This window comes from Prionailurus bengalensis, chromosome C2 (assembly GCF_016509475.1).
Source record: "Prionailurus bengalensis isolate Pbe53 chromosome C2, Fcat_Pben_1.1_paternal_pri, whole genome shotgun sequence".
In the NCBI taxonomy this organism is placed as follows: Eukaryota; Metazoa; Chordata; class Mammalia; order Carnivora; family Felidae; genus Prionailurus; species Prionailurus bengalensis.
Window position 1 is genome coordinate 110,512,450 of NC_057350.1, and position 20,317 is coordinate 110,532,766.

Sequence of the window (20,317 nt, forward strand, 5' to 3'; positions counted from 1 at the left end):
GTTCTGTGTCTCCCTCTGTCTCTGTGCCTCCCTTGCTCACACTCTGTCTCTTCTCTCTCTCTCTCTCTCTCAAGAATAAACATTAAAAATATATATGTGTGTGTGGAATCTTTTCCTTAATGGATTTCAGGGTTAAGAGCACTGCTCCAGATCTCTTTTGAAGAATATGGAACATGCATTTCTAGTATCTTATCCACAGTTCAGGGAATCAAGAAGTGTTCAGTTCCCTACCTTCTATTCTTTGCACTGAAATGACCATTTAACCTTTCTTACTCTCAAAGTGCAAACAAGGAATTAAATGCCAAGTGATGTATAGGCCATGTGAAGTAATACATGTACGAAGAAGTATGCACATTGAAACATACCTAAAGTTTGGCAGTTCGTACCACATGGCTTTTAATGCCTAGTCAGAACAAGAATGAAGAAACACTGAATAAGAATAAAGAAAACTATATGTGTATTTACTTTCTAAATTAAAAAGCATGACCATATTTTGTCTAAGTTCTCACATAATTTCAGGGAATTTAGAATATTATAATCCTTTCCTGTACTGTGTTACTTGGTGTACAAGGAAATTTGATGACAGAAGGAAGACCAGAGGACCAAAACTTTTATTATTTGCCAGTAGGCGAATGCTGGGGGTAAGGTTCAAAGGGAATTTTCTTAGAAATTTTGGCAAGATGAGAGTAGCTTTAGATTATGGGATTCTATGTTTGTGTTTCCTGTGCTGACTCCTGTATCTGCTCAAGGCTGATGCACAAACCACGTTTACTTAGTACTTTGGTTTCAGAAACTCTCCCTCAATATAGCCTAGGCCTTCTAAAGTAAAAAAAAAAAAAATCAGGTTAAACTATCTGACAGAAAGTGTGCTTGTGTGTGTGTGTGTGTGTGTGTGTGTATGTGTGAGAGACTTGATTTATACAGAGCACTGGAATTAAATCGCATTTATTCATAATCTGGTGAGCAATGTTAATTAGAAGAATGAAAGAATTAGAAGAATGTTAGGTGTTATTCTAATTAATGTTAATTAGAATAATGAAATTGGGACTACTTTGAAAATTCCAGGGTGTATGCAGGCATATATTTTTCTTTCTTTTTTTTTTTTTTTTTAAATTTTTTTTCAACGTTTTTTATTTATTTTTGGGACAGAGAGAGACAGAGCATGAACGGGAGAGGGGCAGAGAAAGAGGGAGACACAGAATCGGAAACAGGCTCCAGGCTCTGAGCCATCAGCCCAGAGCCTGACGCGGGGCTCGAACTCACGGACCGCGAGATCGTGACCTGGCTAAAGTCGGACGCTTAACCGACTGCGCCACCCAGGCGCCCCTGCAGGCATATATTTTTCAAACAATATCTCAATACTTTGAAAATTCTTGTCCAGACTTTAGATCCTGTTGTTGTGGTTTCTGTCCACCTAATGGTATATGAAGATCTTCTCTTCCCTTTTTTGAAGGTCCCTTCTCTCCTCTTAGAGTTTGATAATACCAAACAGAAACCAATATAGTAAATTATAAGAGGCAAAAGTTTATCCATCCCTTCTATTGTTGATGCTTTATCAAAAATACTGACATCCTTTGGTATGAGAGAGAAATATATCCCCAAACCACAAATTATAATACCTGTTCAATTCTAGTCTAAAAACACTTGAATTTGCAAAGAAAGAACACTTTCTACTAGCAATTCCAACTCTAGACTATCCATCCCACATCCTGTTTTCCAGATGCACCATAGATTGGATATAGTGTACAGGTAGGAGTCCTGATTCTGGTGTTTGCTTGCGTGTTGCATGACCCTAAGTAACTTCTCTGAGCCTCAGTGTTCTCGTTTGTCAAATAGGAGTAATGACATGCAGGGCAGTTGAGAGGATCACGTGAGTGGATATACATAAAGCACTTCCATAGCTAAAGATACTACAGTTCTACTTGGGAACCAGCAGGAAGCATGGTCCAGAGCCTGGTAGGAACATAGTGTCTTTGCACCCTTGCCTCCTCGCACAGTTTCTTGCAGAATTTGAGTCTGAGCCATTTTTGTTCACCTCCTTTCACGAGGGCAGGAGCGTCATCCCAGCTTTTGTCCTCAAAGAGCGAGTGTTTCTGTCGCCTTCTTGCCTGGAATGTTCTTGGGCCCCCTTTCTCAGTGGCCACTAAACTCCTGACCACTCTTGCCTGCTGGCTTTGGCTCTGGTTTTTGCTTTCTGTTTCTGTCCGACAAAAATGCTTTTGTGTTTGAGACGAGCTATGTTATTTTTTTGTTGCTGTCTCTGTTACCAACATATGTATGTGTTTAGAGCAGAGAGTGTGTATCAAAGCCTGAACTTACGCAGCCAACTTGACTTGAATGAAGTCTTCATTGGTGCAAGCGTTCTATAAACTGTACATAAATTCAGTAAGATATAAGACATCATATTGGTGGGCTTAAAAAAGAAAACCTAAAGTTCATCTTTTTCTGAACTCTCATCTGGCATCACTGAGAATACTTGACAGTTCAATAACTAAATCACTTGTAGACTACGAAAGGTCGGTAGCATTCAAAGCATGGTTTATGAACTCTGCTGATCCCTCCCTGAACTACTACTGGTCCAGGGCAAGATAAGTTCAGAAAGTGACAGTAAGCACTAGGAAACTTTTAGAGCAGTTGACAAAGTAATTTTGTATTTGTTGTAATAGAATTAGCTTATATTTTTATCTTCTTTTTAAAATTATTTTAGGGAGAGAGATAGTGAGCAGGGTAAAGGGGAATTGAGAATCTCAAGCAGGCTCCATACTCAGCACAGAGCCTGATGTGAGGCTCGATCCCACAATCCTGGGATCAAGACCTGAGCCAAAATCAAGAGTCAGTCACTCAACTGAGTGAGTCCCCCAAGTGCCCCTATTTTTATGTCTTTTTAATTTCTTTTTTGGGTACTTTACAAATTATTTGGAACAGATTAGAAATGAATACAATTAGGCCCCTTACTACAAATAGTTTACACTGTTTACACTGTTACTAATGCTTATTATATTTCATCATATATGTTTCATCAGTTTAATTCATGCTGTTAATCTAGATATCACAAAAGAAGAAAGCAATGTAGCCAATTAAGCTATACAAAATGTCTACAAATCACCTATATTATTTATTTATCTGAAAGAACTCTTTCAGACATCTAACTTAATTTAAAAAGAATCATAGATCACCCTCATTTAAGTATAAAAAGGAAAATATTAACACAATAAATTAATGAAGATATTTTTCAAACTTCTTCACATTCAGACTCCAATGTTTCTGACTCAGTCTTTAACTTAGAGGTATTGATGTCTGTGTTTTTCTACACAATATTGTCCTCTGGGTTATCAAAAGTGTTGAAGGCATGAAATTTCTTTGAAGACTTTTCGAATATAATTTGTAGGTTTTCTTTAAATTCCCAAACTACCATACTCCGGTTTCTCTTCAGATGGCATAAATCTTTCACCTTTTTAAATTCCCAAACTACTGATTTTATTAGAAAGTATCAACAGACAGTTGCATGTATTTCAGGAGCAATCCTATCATAAGGTTATGTACTTGTATCATCCTTTCTTAGGTTTTATGAAGCATTTGATTATTGTATTGTAAGGAAAGACGGAATTGTATCTCTTCAAAGAGGAACATCTGCCTCTTTAATACCAAATGTATACTCAACCACTTTGTTTTCATACCTTCCTGCAGACACAGTAACCTTTGTGTTTTAATGGTGAGTTATACTGTGATCTTCTAAAAGACATTCAAAAATGGAGCACCTGGGTGTCTCAGTTAGGTGTCTGACTCTTGGTTTTGGCTCAGATCATAATCTTACAGTTCGTGGGTTGGAACCCCACGCCAGGCTCTGCACTAACAGCACGGAGCCTGCTTGGGATTGTCTCTTCCTCTTTCTCTGCATCTCCCTTCTCAAAATAAATAAACTTAAAAGAAGACATTCAAAAAAGCAGTTAAAGTCAACACCACATGGTATCAACTGGGCATTTATCTCAAATGAAGTGATAAGAATATGAAAGCTAAGACTGAACCCTAGATGCTTAGGCAAGTCCTGGCTTATGTGATTGTTGTGGTTTACAGCCACAGATCCTAATATCACGAAAGATAAACTGAGAGCAAGTGTGTTTTCAAATTGATGAAATATGGTAATTTGGAATTAATAACTTTTAAGAGTGACCTGTCATTTCACCTACCTTAGAGACATGTAGGTTCCTCGTTAATATTTATTCCTAGGGGAAGCACTAAGCTTATTTAATTCATCTAAATAGAATTCCTTCAATTTAAAGGAGTATCTGTATGGAGACTGCAACATCCCATTGACAAATTCAACTGGCTGACAACAGAGTTCACTAAATATTTAAGTGATTTAATTTACCTAACTACATACTCCAAAGACAGGGTGTATCTAGCACTCCGTAACAAACCCTCAGCACTTATTATGTATAAGGTATTATTCATAGCAATCTTTTAAGTTAGGTGACTGTTAGCTTCCCCAGCTGTAAGACTAGGCAACAAAGGTACAGAGAGGTTAGTATGTTGTGGGGCCAGGACTCAAACCAGAGTATATTGGCCCAAGAGCTCAAAGTCTGAGCTTTTTTTTAACTTATGCTATACTGAGTCTCAACAAGTAAAGTTATTTCAGTTACATATGTGGTTCTCAAAAGAGCCCGTAGTTAATTAAATAATACAATCCCCTAAAACCTTCCAGATCTTGAAAGCACATAACAGCTCCTACGTTAAACAAACAAACCAACTGGGCTAGTCAAGGTCTTGAAAATGAGCGGAACCAGCTGAAGAAAATGTAGTTCATTTACAGCCTTTATCAAGTCTTAATAAATGCCTTTGGCAAACAAACACAGTCAGAACAAAAATTACTTTCTAGTACCACAGAAAAGAAAAAATGTTGGCAGGGACTATGGAAATGTGGCGACTAGTAGTTATTCAGTTGAAAGGGAATAGAAACTGAGACTTACTTAGAATTTTGATGCCAAACAAAAGTATTACAATGAAATTATAGGAGACCAACTTGTCCAGGCTATCGTGTTTCCCCACTATTGATATACAATGGTGAAATTGAATCACCAAGGAAGACAAAACAAGTAATGACCCCAGCTATTTGTCAGAATGATATCCTGGTACAAATGAAACTGAATTTGTTAAAACTCAATTTTCTGAAGTAGACCCATTTCCTCTTGTTAAAAGATTTAAATAGCAAATTTTTCCTTACCCAAAATACAGCTCATAAAAATATCCATTGGTCAAATATGAATGAATCTTAGAATTCTCTGAAGGCCTTTATTTAAGAAATGCAATGTATAAAATAATTGAACAACAGGGAATTTTACATGTTATAAAAGGATGCAGTTATATTTCACAGAGAATTTAGTTTCCCATGAATTAAGCGGCTTTCCAGATCATTGTTTGATTAAGAGGTTGGGTTCCAAGAAACTTAAAAGTGTATTTAATGGTCGAGTATAGATGAATCAAATAAATGAATAAAAGAAATTTGGAATGATGACATAAATTAGCACCAAAGATTTTATTGCACTTACCTCAGTACTGCTTTTTAAAAAATTCCTGCATCAATTAGGGAAAAAAAGACAGTGGGATACTAAAAAACTATCCACTTTGGCTAAGAGATCATATTGCAACTTTTATTTTTATTTAAAAGATATTCATATTATATTTATATGTACACGTTATATATCATACTTATATTAAAATTAAGACATTATACTGTATTGATTTTTGAAACCTGAATTGGCCCAGGAGCCCTCACTTGGTCAGTGTATTAGGGTTGGGGGAGGTCTTCCTGTCAGAAGGATGAGTTTCCCCCAATGATGGTTCATTTTACGTGTCTTTTTTTTGCTAGTCCAGCATGTCAGGTATTTACATATGTGCACACACTGTCACACATGCACCCATGCACACATGCACACACATCTATATCCTTTGGTTCTGTTTTTCTGGAGAACCCTGACTAGTATGCATCCCATAAAGGAATTGAGAGTGAGACTGTCATTTATCTGCTCTCTTCCAAAAAAATAAGATATATTTTAATTTATGTGTACTCAGCTGAATGAACTTATAGAATATATTCATTATTTTAAACTAAAATCACCTTCACAAAATGGACAATGAGCCAAAAGAGTTTCCCTCCCATATAGAAAACTCAAATCGAGATTATATTAAAATCAAGCACAAATAAGTGTTGATGCTTCATAACTATATCTTAAGGAAAAAAAGTCATGATTCGATTAGATACAAGCAGCTGTTGTAGAAGTTCAAATATCAGGAAGTGTATTTGAAAAATAGATTTACATTAATGATGAGCTTTGCCCTAAGTATATATTATGCTGGGAAAGAATAATGCATGATTTTTAAAAACTACTTGTATGGTTTATAAATAAGTAGTGGGGGATACATACAAAATGTATTTTAATGAAATGGATGGTTATTCAAAAAAGTCTGGAGATTAATTCCAGTGACTGTCTAATGGAATAATGTTTTAAAAAATTGACTGGTAAGACCAGCTGTCTTAAAACTAATCTTTGCTATTTGATATCAAAACAGTGGTTACTCTTAGACAGGGTAAGTAGAGACCTGTGCACGAAGGGGCTCCTGGTGCTAGTGATATTGTTTTCTTGGTCTGGATTTGGTTACGTGGATTTTTTTGGTGCATGAAAGTTCGTTGAGCCCTTTGAGCAGGCACTTTTCTCTATGTTTGCTAAACTTCATAAAAAATTTAACAAAAAGTAGCCTCAAACTGGAAAATGTATCCCTTTACAAGTTCTAAAAGCAGAATGAGGCTAATTGGTATATAAACCAGTTGTGACTATAAAAGTGAGAACATAGAGAGCAACTACTTTATAACCATCTGGGAAATAGGCTAGGACTTCAGATTGCTTGGAAATTTTGCATGTCTGTTCATGAAGGGATACCAGTATGCAGTTTCCCTGTAGTGTCTTTTCAGGATTGGATTGAGGGTTGTGCTGGCATTATAGAATAAATTGGGAAGTGTTTCTTTCTTTCCTTTTTTTTTTTTTTTTTTTAAGATTTTGCTGTTGTTGTTAATATTTATTTATTTTTTATTTTTTATTTAAAAAAAATTTTTTTTAATGTTTATTTATTTTTGAGACAGAGAGAGACAGAGCATGAACGGGGGAGGGGCAGAGAGAGAGGGAGACACAGAATCGGAAACAGGCTCCAGGCTCTGAGCCATCAGCCCAGGGCCCGATGCGGGGCTCGAACTCACGGACCGCGAGATTGTGACCTGGCTGAACTCTGACGCTTAACCGACTGCGCCACCCAGGTGCCCCAATATTTATTTATTTTTGAGAGAGACAGAGAGGTGAGCAGGGGAGGGGAGAGAAAGAGGGAGACACAGAATCCGAAGCAGGCTCCAGGCTCTGAGCTGTCAGCACAGAGCCTGACATGGGGCTCCAACCCATGAACTGTGACATCATGACCTGAGCTCAAGTCTGTCGCTTCTGACACTTAACCAGCTGAGCCATCCAGGCACCCTGGGAAGTGTTTTTTCCTTTCAACTTTCTCAAAGACTTTGTTTACTATTGGTAACATTTCTTCCTTCGATATTTGGTAGCATTCCCTTTTGTGGGAAAGTTTATCATTATGAATTTAATTTTAAATAGATATTGGGCTATTCCAATTATTTACTTCTTGAGTGAGGGTTGGTTGACATTCCATGATTTTTCCCCTTACATCTAAATTAAGTTTATTAGCATAATTGTTCATCAGATTCTTTTATTATCCTTTTAGAGTCTGTAGGATGTGTAATGATGTCACCTCTCTTTTCTGAGGTTGGCAACTTATCTCTTCCCTATGTTTTTCCTGATGAGTCAGTCTCGCTTTAGTTCATTGGTCTTCATAAAAAATCAGCTTTTGATTTCATTGATTTTCTCTTTTTCTGTAGTTTATTTTATTAACGTTTACTTTGATCATTTCCTTTCTTCTGCTTAAGTTGAGTTTAATTTGATTTTTTTCTAGTTTTTTAAATTTGTTTCTTAATGTATAAATTGAAGTTTTTATTTTGAGGCCTTTTTCTTTTCAAATATAGTCATTGCTGATATATTTTTACTGACTTCTTTCAGATTAAGTATTTTTTGTCATTTCATTTAAACTTTTTGATTGGTTTATAAGTTAAAACCATAGGGGTGTGTGTGTGTGTGTGTGCGCGCGCCCATGTGTGTGCCCATGTGTGTGTTTGGGGTTGCTTTAAGGTTCACAGTATACATGTTAACTGATCACAGTGCCCTAAATGGTATACTACTTTATGTACAGTATAACAACCTCACAACAGTATGCTTCCCTATCTCCCTTCCTGGCCTTTGGAATATTGTTGTCATTTTCCTTCTACATATATTATAGATCCCATAATACACTGCTATTGTTTTTTTCTTTAAACACTCTATTATCTTTTAATGACATTTAAATAATAATATAATATAATAATATAATAACTTTTTTTAGTTTTACTCTTTCCAGTGTTTTTCATTCCTTTGCAAGGACTTATAGTTTCATCTGGTGTCATTTTTTTCTGCTTCAAAGACTTCCTTTAGGGGCGCCTGGGTGGCGCAGTCGGTTGGGGGTCCAACTTCAGCCAGGTCACGATCTCGCGGTCCGTGAGTTCGAGCCCCGCATCGGGCTCTGGGCTGATGGCTCAGAGCCTGGAGCTGTTTCCGATGCTGTGTCTCCCTCTCTCTCTGCCCCTCCCCCATTCATGCTCTGTCTCTCTCTGTCCCAAAAATAAATAAACGTTGAAAAAAAAAATTAAAAAAAAAAAGACTTCCTTTAATATGGTCTTAGAGTAAAAAGTCTCCTAGCAATGAATTCTTCCATATATATTTATATTTATATTTATATTTATATTTATATTTATGTCTGAAGAAGTCTTTATTTTACTTTTGTTCTGAAAGATAATTTTCCTGGGTAAAAAAATTCTAAGTTGACAGGTTTTTAAAACTTCAATTTCTGCTCTATAGTCTTCTTAATTCATACCACACCAAATCTAATTTTCCATGCATAAATGTTAAGGCTCATCTTATGAATTTAATTGATTGTCCTGCTACTCTTTAAAAATAATCTTCAAATCCAGGCATGCTATTTCCCTTCTTTGTCCCTCTGTCTGTAACATTACCTCCATTTTAAGTTCCTGTCTTCTCATTTTTCAAGTTCTATTAAAAGTTTAAAGTTTATCTTTGCCTTACCTTCTCTAAGAGGCCTTTCTTTTTTTCATTATTTTGGTTTCTTTTTCTCACAATCTTTTTTTTATAGCATTTGGACTATCAGAATTTTTGTTCTTAATTATATAGTACAGCTTTTTGTTGTTTCTGGTCTTATTCTGTATATTTGATGAAAGCTCTTAGGGAAAAATGAGTAATTTATACTGTGTAAGCCCTCTGCACCAATCCCTTCTTATCCCTCCTGCTCTTCTCAGTTTTATAGGTGCTTTTTAAAGCTTTGATTAATAAGGTACTAAATAATCCTCTGAACTGCACATACATTACCTCTGGGAAACTGAAAGTAATTTATTAACAGAGTCAGAAGTTGTACCAGAAAGTCCAATTTCCCTGACTTTAACCCCAGCAAAAGATTTGCGTTCTAAACAGAAATATTGAGCTTTTGGGGGGAAAATTGCGATTTCAAAAATTGTGGTCTAGTTTTGGTTTTGTGATTTTTAAAATGGTTAAAACGATCAAGTGATGAGACTAATTTTCCAGCAGAGATTGTGGCACTCATTTGGGCAGAACATTCTTTATATGCAGATTAAGGAGGGTTAATAGTAACATATTGAGCTATATTAGATTCCCTTGGGTATCCTACCAGGTTAGTTTCATGAGAGAAAGCAGAGACTGAAATATTGACACTCATACTATGTTCTCAATCTCCAGGCTTAGAAATAGTATCCCTTTCTAACTGTGGAATTTTATGTGCAAATTAATTTTATGCACACTCATATCAAGGCTTGTTATATATATATATATACAAACACATTAATGTCTCAAATCGAATAGATAAAAATAGAATTAGAATAGCATGACCATTTTGGGTTTTCAGGGCATCATCTTAGTTTTCTAGTTAAAATGTCGTCAAAGGCCTCCTGGTTATAATCAAAATATTTATGAATATGTTAAAATTTATCATTAACATCAGTTGGCAGATATAGACATTTTTGCTCCCAATTTAGCATCAGCCATCCGTTCTTCTGCATTTGTGTGAATAGTTTTCTGATTCAACTCATGTATCTACTGAACTACTGCATTACAAATCCTAACAGAATGACTCATTTTGTTTAAAAACCTGGGTTTACACCAATTTATTTGAGCTATATTTAATATATAAATACCATACCATATTATAATATGAGACATGCATTTTCCCCTCTGCATGAGGCTAGCGGTGTGAAAAATAGAACAAGGTAAGAACCCATCCCATTTATGTCAAAATAACAGGATTTTATTTGAAGTTGTCCAGGGAGTTATATAATTATATTCAGATTTTATGTGGAATATTTCTCTGCAGATATAGCATATAGTTAGTGTTCATATAGCCTGAGTTGCTCCATTGGAAAATGGTTAAACATATTTGGGAAATCTTGCATATCAAGTCCCTTTCTTGGAGATTCTTAGTGAGCATTTATACATCAAGAATCTTAGATATTCGCAGGGCCCCTGGGAGGCTCAGTTGGGTACACGTCCCACCTCAGTTCAGGTCATGATCTCACTGTTCCTGGGTTCAAGCCCCACGTCGGGCTCTGTGCTGACAGCTCAGAGCCTGGAGCCTGTTTTGGTTCTTTGTCTCCCTCGGTCTCTGCCCCTCAGTTGCTCATGCTCTCTCTCTGTGTGTGTCAAAAATAAATTAAAAAGTTAAAAAAAAAAACAATCTTAGATATTTGCATAAAAGGAAGCTTTTTTAAAAAATTTATTTGAGAGAAAGAGAGTAAGTGGGGGAGGGACAGAGAGAGAAGGAGAGAGAGAAATCCCAAGCAGGGTCCTCATTGTCATCCATGAACTGTGAGATCATGACCTGAACTGAAATCGAGAGTTGGATGCTTAACTGACTGAGCCACCCAGGTGCCCCAAAGGAAGCTTGTTTTTAAAACCTGTTTTACAGTATTTAACTTGGCATTTTCCAAATATCTCAGTGAGTACAGACTACAACTCTATGTGCCCTAGGTTCAGTGTTTTATAGGACAAACTTTGGGAAACCCTGAGCTAGCATATTTATCTGGATATTTGTTTCTTATCAAATGAATATAAGGAATTAATTCCCTTTTATCCTGACCTGAACACATGCAAAATATGCAGATAAATACAGGGTTTTACAGTCTATGGCATTTGCTTTACTTGTGTCCTGTCTGTTGGAATAATTAGTCATCCCGTTCAATATGTCAAATTACTCACTCTACTACACCTCTTGAAGTTTCTGCCTAATTTCTTTTTTCTCAGAACTCATGTTCAAAACTGCAGCATGTACCCACTAATTTCATTTGTCTTATATGACTATAATTCCTAGCAGAGCTGATGAGATCAGGAGGAGGCATCTGACACACGTGGCCTTGTCCATTTCTTTCTTTCTTTGTGTTTTAAAGTGGACTTCATGTCTAGCGCAGAGACCAACGTGGGGCTTGCATTCACAACCCGGAGATCAAGACTTGAGCTGAGATCAAGAGGCAGATGCTCAACCCACTGAGCCTGGAAGGTGCCCCTGGACCTGTCCATTTCTTATGAGAGTTGGGAATGGGGCTCTAGGAGGGACGGTTAGTCTCTGTGTGGGATTGGAACTGTACCATGGCAACAGTATGCTATGTGAATGAAGCAGAGAAAGCCAGTTTTGAAAGGGAAGGTTGCGAGAAGGACTTCCTAAAAGTTTGGGGGTTTTTTTGTTTTTTTGTTTTTTTGTTTTTTTTTTTTTTGTTTTTTAATGGTCTCTGATCCTTTCTGTTTTCTAGGTACATTGCTGCCCTTAGGTTTTAAAAGACAGTATCTATGTGTCCATGTATCTATCTATGTATCTAAAGATCTATTATCTGGGGTGCCTGGGTGGCTCAGTCGGTTAGGCCTCCGACTTGGGCTCAGGTCATGATCTCGCGGTCCGTGAGTTGGAGCCCCGCGTCAGGCTCTGTGCTGACAGCTCAGAGCCTGGAGCCTGTTTCAGATTCTGTGTCTCCCTCTCTCTCTAACCCTCCCCCGTTCATGCTGTCTCTCCCTGTCTCAAAAATAAATAAACATTAAAAAAAATTTTTTTAATAAATAAATAAAGATCTATTGTCTATCAAACTTCTCCCTTTCTATCTATCTAGAAATGCCAACATATAAATAAATGATTCATTAATTCATACATTTTTTGATTTTTTTGCTTAAGCTAACTCAAATTGTTTACTATTTCTTACTTCTCCCAAACTCTGACATCACATAAGTCACACCCCATTCCTTTTAATCTCAGTTTAGAAATTCAAATTAATCCAACATTTCCAATCATTTTCACATTTACTCAGTTCTCAGTAAATTTTCTGAGTGTTTTCTGTGCCAGTCTTTGGGGAAGATCCTTAACTACTTTTAGCTTCCTGATGTGACCAACATTTCCAACATTTTCACATTTACTCAGTTCCCAGTAAATTTTCTGAGTGTTTTCTGTGCCCGTCTTTGGGGAAGATCCTTAACTACTTTTAGCTTCCTGATGTGACCAGAGTAAATGCACCTGAGACCACATTCCTATTTGTTCTTGAGGTGGAACGTAGGACTAGAATAGCTATAATACTTTGCTAGAAATCTTTTTGTTAAGGCAGGTACAAGAAGACTAAGGTGTGAAGAGCAATGAAGGGTCAGAGATTTTACCCTCCCTGCAAACTAAAAAAATTCGTCTGTTACAATTTCATTAAGTGCTAGTAGAAGACGCAAGACTCCTAGGTCTGAGAGAAAAGATTTTATTACAGTAGTATCAGAAGCCAGAGCATCAAAATTATTTTGTGTCAGTTCTCTGAGCCCCAATTCCCACAAGATAACATGAAAAACGTCAGGCGATACTGCACATGTAGTGGGTTACATTGTCAGGGAAAAATCTTGAGCTTAGAGAAGCCTTATATAATAGGCAATGTGCTGGGAAATACTATCTTTGCCTTCCAAGGTTATCTGCTATACAAATATCCACGATACTCCAGAACCAAGGCAATCTGCATACAGGAGTGCGAGTCATGAGAGATCATGAATTGTCTTCCACAGGGAGAATATTGGTTCGGAATTCCTTCTCTGAAATAAAGTCTTTGTTGTTGTTGTTGTTGTTGTTGTTGTTGTTTCATTACTTAATCATTTTATTTTATTTTATTTTCATCACAGAAAGTTTACTCTGTAATCCTTATCCCCTATTTCACCCAACTCCCACCACCTCTCCTCTGGTAACCATCAGTTTGTTCTCCATAGTTAAGAGTCTATTTCTTCGTTTGTCTCTCTCTCTTCTTTACCTTTGCTCATTTGTTTTGCTTCTTAAATTCCACCAATGAATGACATGATCTGATATCTGTCTTTCTCTGACTTATTTCACTTAGCATAATACTCTCTAGCTCAATTCATATTGTTGCAAATGGCAAGATGTCGTTCCTTTTTACAGCTGAATAATATTCTATTGTACGTATATACCACATTTTTTTTTTCATTCTCAAGTTAGTTAACATACAGTGTAGTCTTGGCTTCAAGAGTAGAACCCAGTGATTCATCACTTACATATAACACCCAGTGTGGAATAAAATCTTTTAGAATAACCAGGCAGATCAATGGGACAATAGATTCTTCCCTATATAAGGATAGAGTTGATTTTTGCTGTCTGAACTGAAAATTTTATTTTGCTATTGTTTTTGCAATTCGATTCTGACACTGGCTACCCAGAGTTAGTATGGACTTCCAAGGTTAAGGACATAGTTCTCCAGTTCTCTCCTTACTTCACATGCCAGGCACAGGCTCCCGGGTTCTCAGGTTACCCACACTTCTGGGTAACCAAATTTGTGAGTTCCCTCAACCGCCACCCCTCCCTCCCCCCAGTTTCAATAATTCAACAGAATGACTCACAGAACTCAGTCAAGCACCATACTTATGATTACAGTTTTATTATAAAGGATACAAATGAGGATCAGCCAAAGGGAGCAGCGCATTGGGCAAGGTCTGGGAGGATCCTAAATGTGAAGCTTCCATGTCTTTAGAACACGTCACTCTCTTGACACATCAATGTATGATAACCAACTAGGGAAGTTTCCCCAAGCTTCACATGTCCAGAGATTTTACTGGGTTTTCATTTGGTAGGAATGGTTGATTGGATCATTGACCACTCCTCTCTTTCTCAGAGGTCAGCAGATGGAGTTGGTATCAGGTGGCTCGCTGGAAGCCTCAACTCTCTAATCATGTGGTTGGTCTTCCCTTCAAGACCAGCTCCCATCCTGATGTTAACTAGGGACCCTCCATGAGTCACCTCATTTGCATAACTCAGGTGTAGTCATGGGTCCACCATGAATAACAAAGACATTTTTATCACTCAGGAAATCCCGAGGGATTTACAGCTCCTTCCTAGGAACCAGAGACAAAGATCAGATAAATTCAAATTCTTCATTGTAGAACAGTTTTCTACCTATTTTCCCAGCTGTGTACAGCAATAATTTTGTAGAGTAGATGAAGGAGAAGGAGAAGGAGAAGGAGAAGGAGAAGGAGAAGGAGAAAAGAAAGAAAGGAAGGAAATAAGGCAGAAAGAAAGGAAGAAAAGACTATAGATTGGAACTGCAATAAACCAATAAATTATTTGATAAAGAACACATGACTTTCCAGTTGTTTATTTTTCCAACCTGAACAATGATGTCTCCTATCATTTAAATTTTCTCTTTGATATCTTCTTCAAATCCTACTTTTCTAATCAAGGCTATACACAAGCATTTTATATTTTTATTATTATTGTAAATTATATTGTCATTTGATTTTCCTATTATTATGAGTGTATGGGGCTATTATTAGCTGAGTATATATTCTGTATCAAGGCATTTTAATAGGTTAATTATTTCTAACAGTTTTTAAGGAATTTGTTTGTTTGTTTCCTATCATTGGGCATAGTCAGAATTTCAGGAACAACATTAAATAAAAATGGGTGATAGTGAACCTCCTGTTTTCTTTGGGATTTTTATGGACATTCCACCAAAATGTTATCATTTCATTGTCGTGTGATTTTGTTCTTATCCATTTTACACTTTTATCCTTTGTGTAACATTTCAATTAATGACTTACGCTCCATGGTCTAGTCTCAACTGAAGCACTATTGGCATTTTGGGTAGATTATTTTTCATTATACTGGGCTGTTTCACACACAGCAGAACATTTAGCATAAAAATAACAATAGTGTCCCTCAGGTAATGGTGACAACCTCAAAAGTTCCCACACATCCCCATTCGTCTTGCACTAACTAGCCAGCTGCCCACCACTCTGGGCATCCAGAACATACTCTGTCCTCTGGCTTCTACCCTCTCTTCTCTGCCTTGCTTTACTCTCCACTATAGGCGGAAGGTCTGTGACCCCCATCCATTGAAGGTACAATTCCAGTGCCCCATGATTTTAGAAACAAAAAGATATTTGAGAAATAGAGTTTTCTTTTCTTTCTTTCTTTCTTTTCTTTCTTTCTTCCTTTCTTTCTTCCTTTCTTCTATGTTTATTTATTTATTTTGAGAGAGAGAGAGAGAGAGAGAATCCCAATGCAGGCTCAATCTCACAGACCATGAGACACATGATCTGAGCTGAAATCAAGAGTTGGACACTTAATCGACTAAGATACCCAGGTGTCCCAGGAATAGAGTTTTCAACAGTTCTAATTTATCTCCTCCCCTGAATCAACGTGCTTTCATTGCTTCTGAGTTGAGCACAATTTGAGGGGTCTTAGCCTGGTTCAAGAGGTTGAGTGTCAGCAATAGCAACTCATTATGTGTTTTTATCAACTCAATTTCTTAAGAAACACTGATTTCTTATAAATGATTGGTCTTTTTAATTGAATTTTATTTTATTATGGTTTATTTTATGGTCCTGATGTGATTTCTGCCCTGTGTTTTTATACCTCACTTTACCAATATAGGAAAGAAAAACTTTTTTCCTTTTACCTATCTTAGATTCATTGACCAAGGCCCAGCAAATAAAACTGATAGAAGACAGATTAACAAGAGAAAAACAAACAGAAGATGATGAACATGTACATGACAAGGAGAGGGCACCTCTACAAATTTCTGTTCTGGTTTTAGGCAGATGGGGAAGGACAGAGAGCTTTTCTTATATCTGCTCCTTGTCAACTGCCTTCCGCTCAAAATAATCTTTATGACAGAGTGGCATATTTTGGGGTGACATATTCTGCTACCCTGAAATAGCAAGTTGAAAGAGAAACTCAAGTTTCTATGTCATCATATTCAAAGAAACACACTCTGCTTTTTTGCTTATGTGGCAAGATGCATATATTTATTCATTCATGTAAGAAATATTGGTCAAATACCTACTGTGTTCATTGGCCGTTTTGGAGGAGCTGGATTCGTGACTTTGAAGCTATTCTCATGTGTATTGATTAGACAAGAATCAATCTACCAAGATAGAGTGAGATGGTCTTCATATGTTGATTTTTAAAAATATATTCGTTCAACATTTTGACTAAAGCAATGTTCAGTAGAATACCTCATGCTACATGAATAAAAGCAAGTTATTATAATGAGCTTTGCAGCTGAAAATGACAGCACTGGACATAGAGATACACCGAGTAGACATGAGAATTATTTTGCTTGTATCATTGCCAACTTAATATATTTAAAAGCATATTATTGTTAGAATGTATTTCATGTGCTAGAAAATCATGTCTTTGCTAGGACACACATATCTGTAATGACTGAATGATATTGAGTCTGTGTGATGAAGACCTGAGTCAAATATTTAAATTTTATCTTTAAACAGAGCACGTCAGTTGGCATTCTGGTAAATTTATTTTCTGCATGCAGCGTAAGGACTCTGACTTCAAGGCCTTCATCAGAAAGCTAAAGCCATTTTTTTTCCTCCAGTGATATTTTTCTCCTAAGAATTACATTTTAATATTTTGCTGGGTATTTTTTTTCTGTTCTGTTTAGATATTTAGTTCCTAATCACACGTTTCAGATCATATTTTGATTTTATTTGGCATCTTTTCATTTTGATAGTACGGCATCTTTGTTTGCTGTCTTCTTTCCCATCCCAAGTTCTCCTTGTTCTCCTTGTTCTTATTGGTAGATCTAGTGAAATCAGTATTGATACAAGAAATGTCTTGTTCTAGCTCCAAGTGGAGATTTGTGAGGTAATTAAGAGACACTGTAGCTTAGTGCTTACAAGAGCAGCTCTGGAACCAGATTCCCTGGGATGAAATAATTGTTCTCTGTGACTGTAAGCTGATTTCTGCATTTGGGTTTCTACATCTGAAAAATGGAATTTATGGTACATCTCACAGTCTTCTTAGGAAGATTAAACATGCTAAAATATACGAAGTGTCGAGAGCAGTGGCTGACTCACAGTAAATGCTATGCAAATCTGTATTATATAGCTTTACATTCAGTTTTATATTTTCTTAACGTACTTTGAATTAATTCCTTGTAGCTTGACTTAAATTTTGTATACTCATTCTATGTGCCAGGACAGTTAGTTAAAAAAAAAAAAAAGAAATCATAGTTTTGTTAAGAAAGAGCAGCATCTATGGAGCTACTAGAATACATTTTAAAATTCTGCAATGTTAGGGGGTGCCTGGGTGGCTCAGTCAAACGTCTGACTCTTGATTCTGGCTCAGGTCATGATCTCATGGATCAGTTCGCGAGATTGAGACCCGCGTCAGGCTGTTGGGCTCTGCACTGTTAGTGCAGAGCCTGCTGGGGATTCTCTCTCTCCCTCTCTCTCTGCCCTTTCCCTGCTCACACTCTCTTCTCTCAAAATAAATAAATAGCATTAATAAAATAAAATAAAATTCTGCAATGTCAGGATATACTAGAGAGACTCTCTTTAAATATCACAAACTTTTTTTTCTCATACAAGTTCAGGAAGGAAAACTCTAGTTATAGAAATATTAGGTTCTTTACAAAGAGGTTGTGTTTTTTCCTCAAACTGTTTCTTGGGAGTGACCGTTATGGGATTCTACCTTTTCTCACCTCTGAATCAGGTCAGCACCTAGTTTATGGCTCAATGTCCAATGCATCCTGTTGATAGACTGTAAATTTCTCCAACATTATGTATTCTAGTGATTTCTACAGGGTCATCCTACTGGGGAACATTAGCTGATGGGGGTTTTTCGGTGAGACCCTTAAATATCTCTGCCACACCAATGAATATCTTGAAATACATTTGTACTATGAAAGCATTTTTTTTTTGTGCATCTCTGACAGGATATAGGCAAGAATGGGCTTTTGAACTAATAAGCAAAAATCTAAGGAAGAAGGTTTTCAGGACAAAAAAAGTTCTTAAGGAATACTTGGGGAGAGTTCAATTCCATTACTTTATTATGTTTTCTGAAGGGCATACCACTGCCAAGATATGAAATAACCAGGAGGAATATTACTGAGGTGATGACAAACTTTTCCAGTAATAGCTACAAATGATATCATTTTCTTCCAAACCAAACTATGCAATATTTTTAAAGGGAGGCCAGTAACATTATAATATCTAGAGGAAAAATAAAAAGGTAGGGAGGCATCCTCCCTACTGACTGATTACATCCCGGAGACTGTAGAAGATTGAAAGCTATCTAGATAAGTAGTTTAAGGTGAGCTGTTTCAGATGTGGAAAGAATGTTGAGGTGTCTGATAAAGAAAACACATTAAAATAGTGATATGTCATTAGAGCTTTACAAATTAAAGTATCTCTTCATGCTCATTCAGTTAAAAATATGAAACATTTAAAATTATAAAAGAATGCAAAAAGACATTAAATCAAAACAATAATTTGGGGATTAGAGTTATAATGTAATGAGACATTTTCAAGGTGAAGAATATGAATACACAGTTGATTTTATAATAAAACTACAAATACTTACAATATAATATTACATTAGAGCTGTTTTTAACCAATGATAATATTGATATTTTTACAGTAATTAATGAGCTATTTGATGCTAATTCTGACTTCCAAAGTACAGTTAAAAGAACCATATCTAATCAGCTTTCAACATTTTAAGTCTGATCATCAGTAACTGACAGGTAAACATTTTCCAAAGGCTTTGCATCCTCATTATTTGGGGGAAAATATAGCTTTGACTATGATCAGGCAGGAAAGTTTGGCCAAATCACGTGAAATAGAATCTGGATAATGAATTTCCTTATCAATGTAATGGCTGACTTCTGCTGCCAAAATGGTGTAAAATCAATCACACCTCATAATATGCTTGTCCCTACTGGGTGGGGTGGAAGCAATGGAATTTTTTTTTTAAGTTTTTATTTAAATTCCAGCTAGTTAACATGAAATGTAGTATTAGTTTCAGATGTAAAATTTAGTGACTCAACAGTTCCTTGCAATATCCCGTGTTCCTTACAAGCGTGCTCCTTAATCCCCATCACCTATTTAACCCATCCCCCACCCACTTCCCCTCTGGTGACCATCAGTGTGTTCTCTATAGTTTAGAGTTTGTTTCTTGGTTTTCCTCTTTTTTCCCCCTTGTGTTTATTTGTTTTGTTTCTTAAATTCCACAAGTGAGTGAAATCATATGGTATTTATCTTTCTCTGGCTGGCTTATTTTGCTTAGCATAATACTTTCTAGTATTATGCATGTTATGAAACAATGGAATTCTTGGCTCCACACTCACTGAGGAGTGTTTTCCCCTGATGAAGGTGTCTCTTGGTCAGGACAACAGTGACAGGGGACAGTTAAGGGAAGCACAGAGGAGCAGCCTGGGTGTCCTCTGGCAGCCCCTCAGTTCTTTGGCCACGGGACCGATGGGCCATCGGACCCATGAAATAATTCCATGCACAGAAGGGTAAAAAAGAGGCAAAATGCTGAACTTCGTGGCCTTTTCACTTTGAGAACAGTAATTGACTTAATATGACTGCAATAGCTTTTGAATTGGTATCATTTTAATGTAACAAACATAAAATACACAGACACACAGACACACACCCCTGTTTGGTTTATGTTCTCCTAATACCTATTCTATTAAATTCCTGATTATATCTTAACACCATTTTTATTTACATCCTTTACCCCTTCAGTTTAATCATTCAAATATATTTTGTCTTTTCTTATTAATTTATACAATTTTTAAAATCTAGTTTTTGGTTTTTTTTTAATGTTTACGTATTTT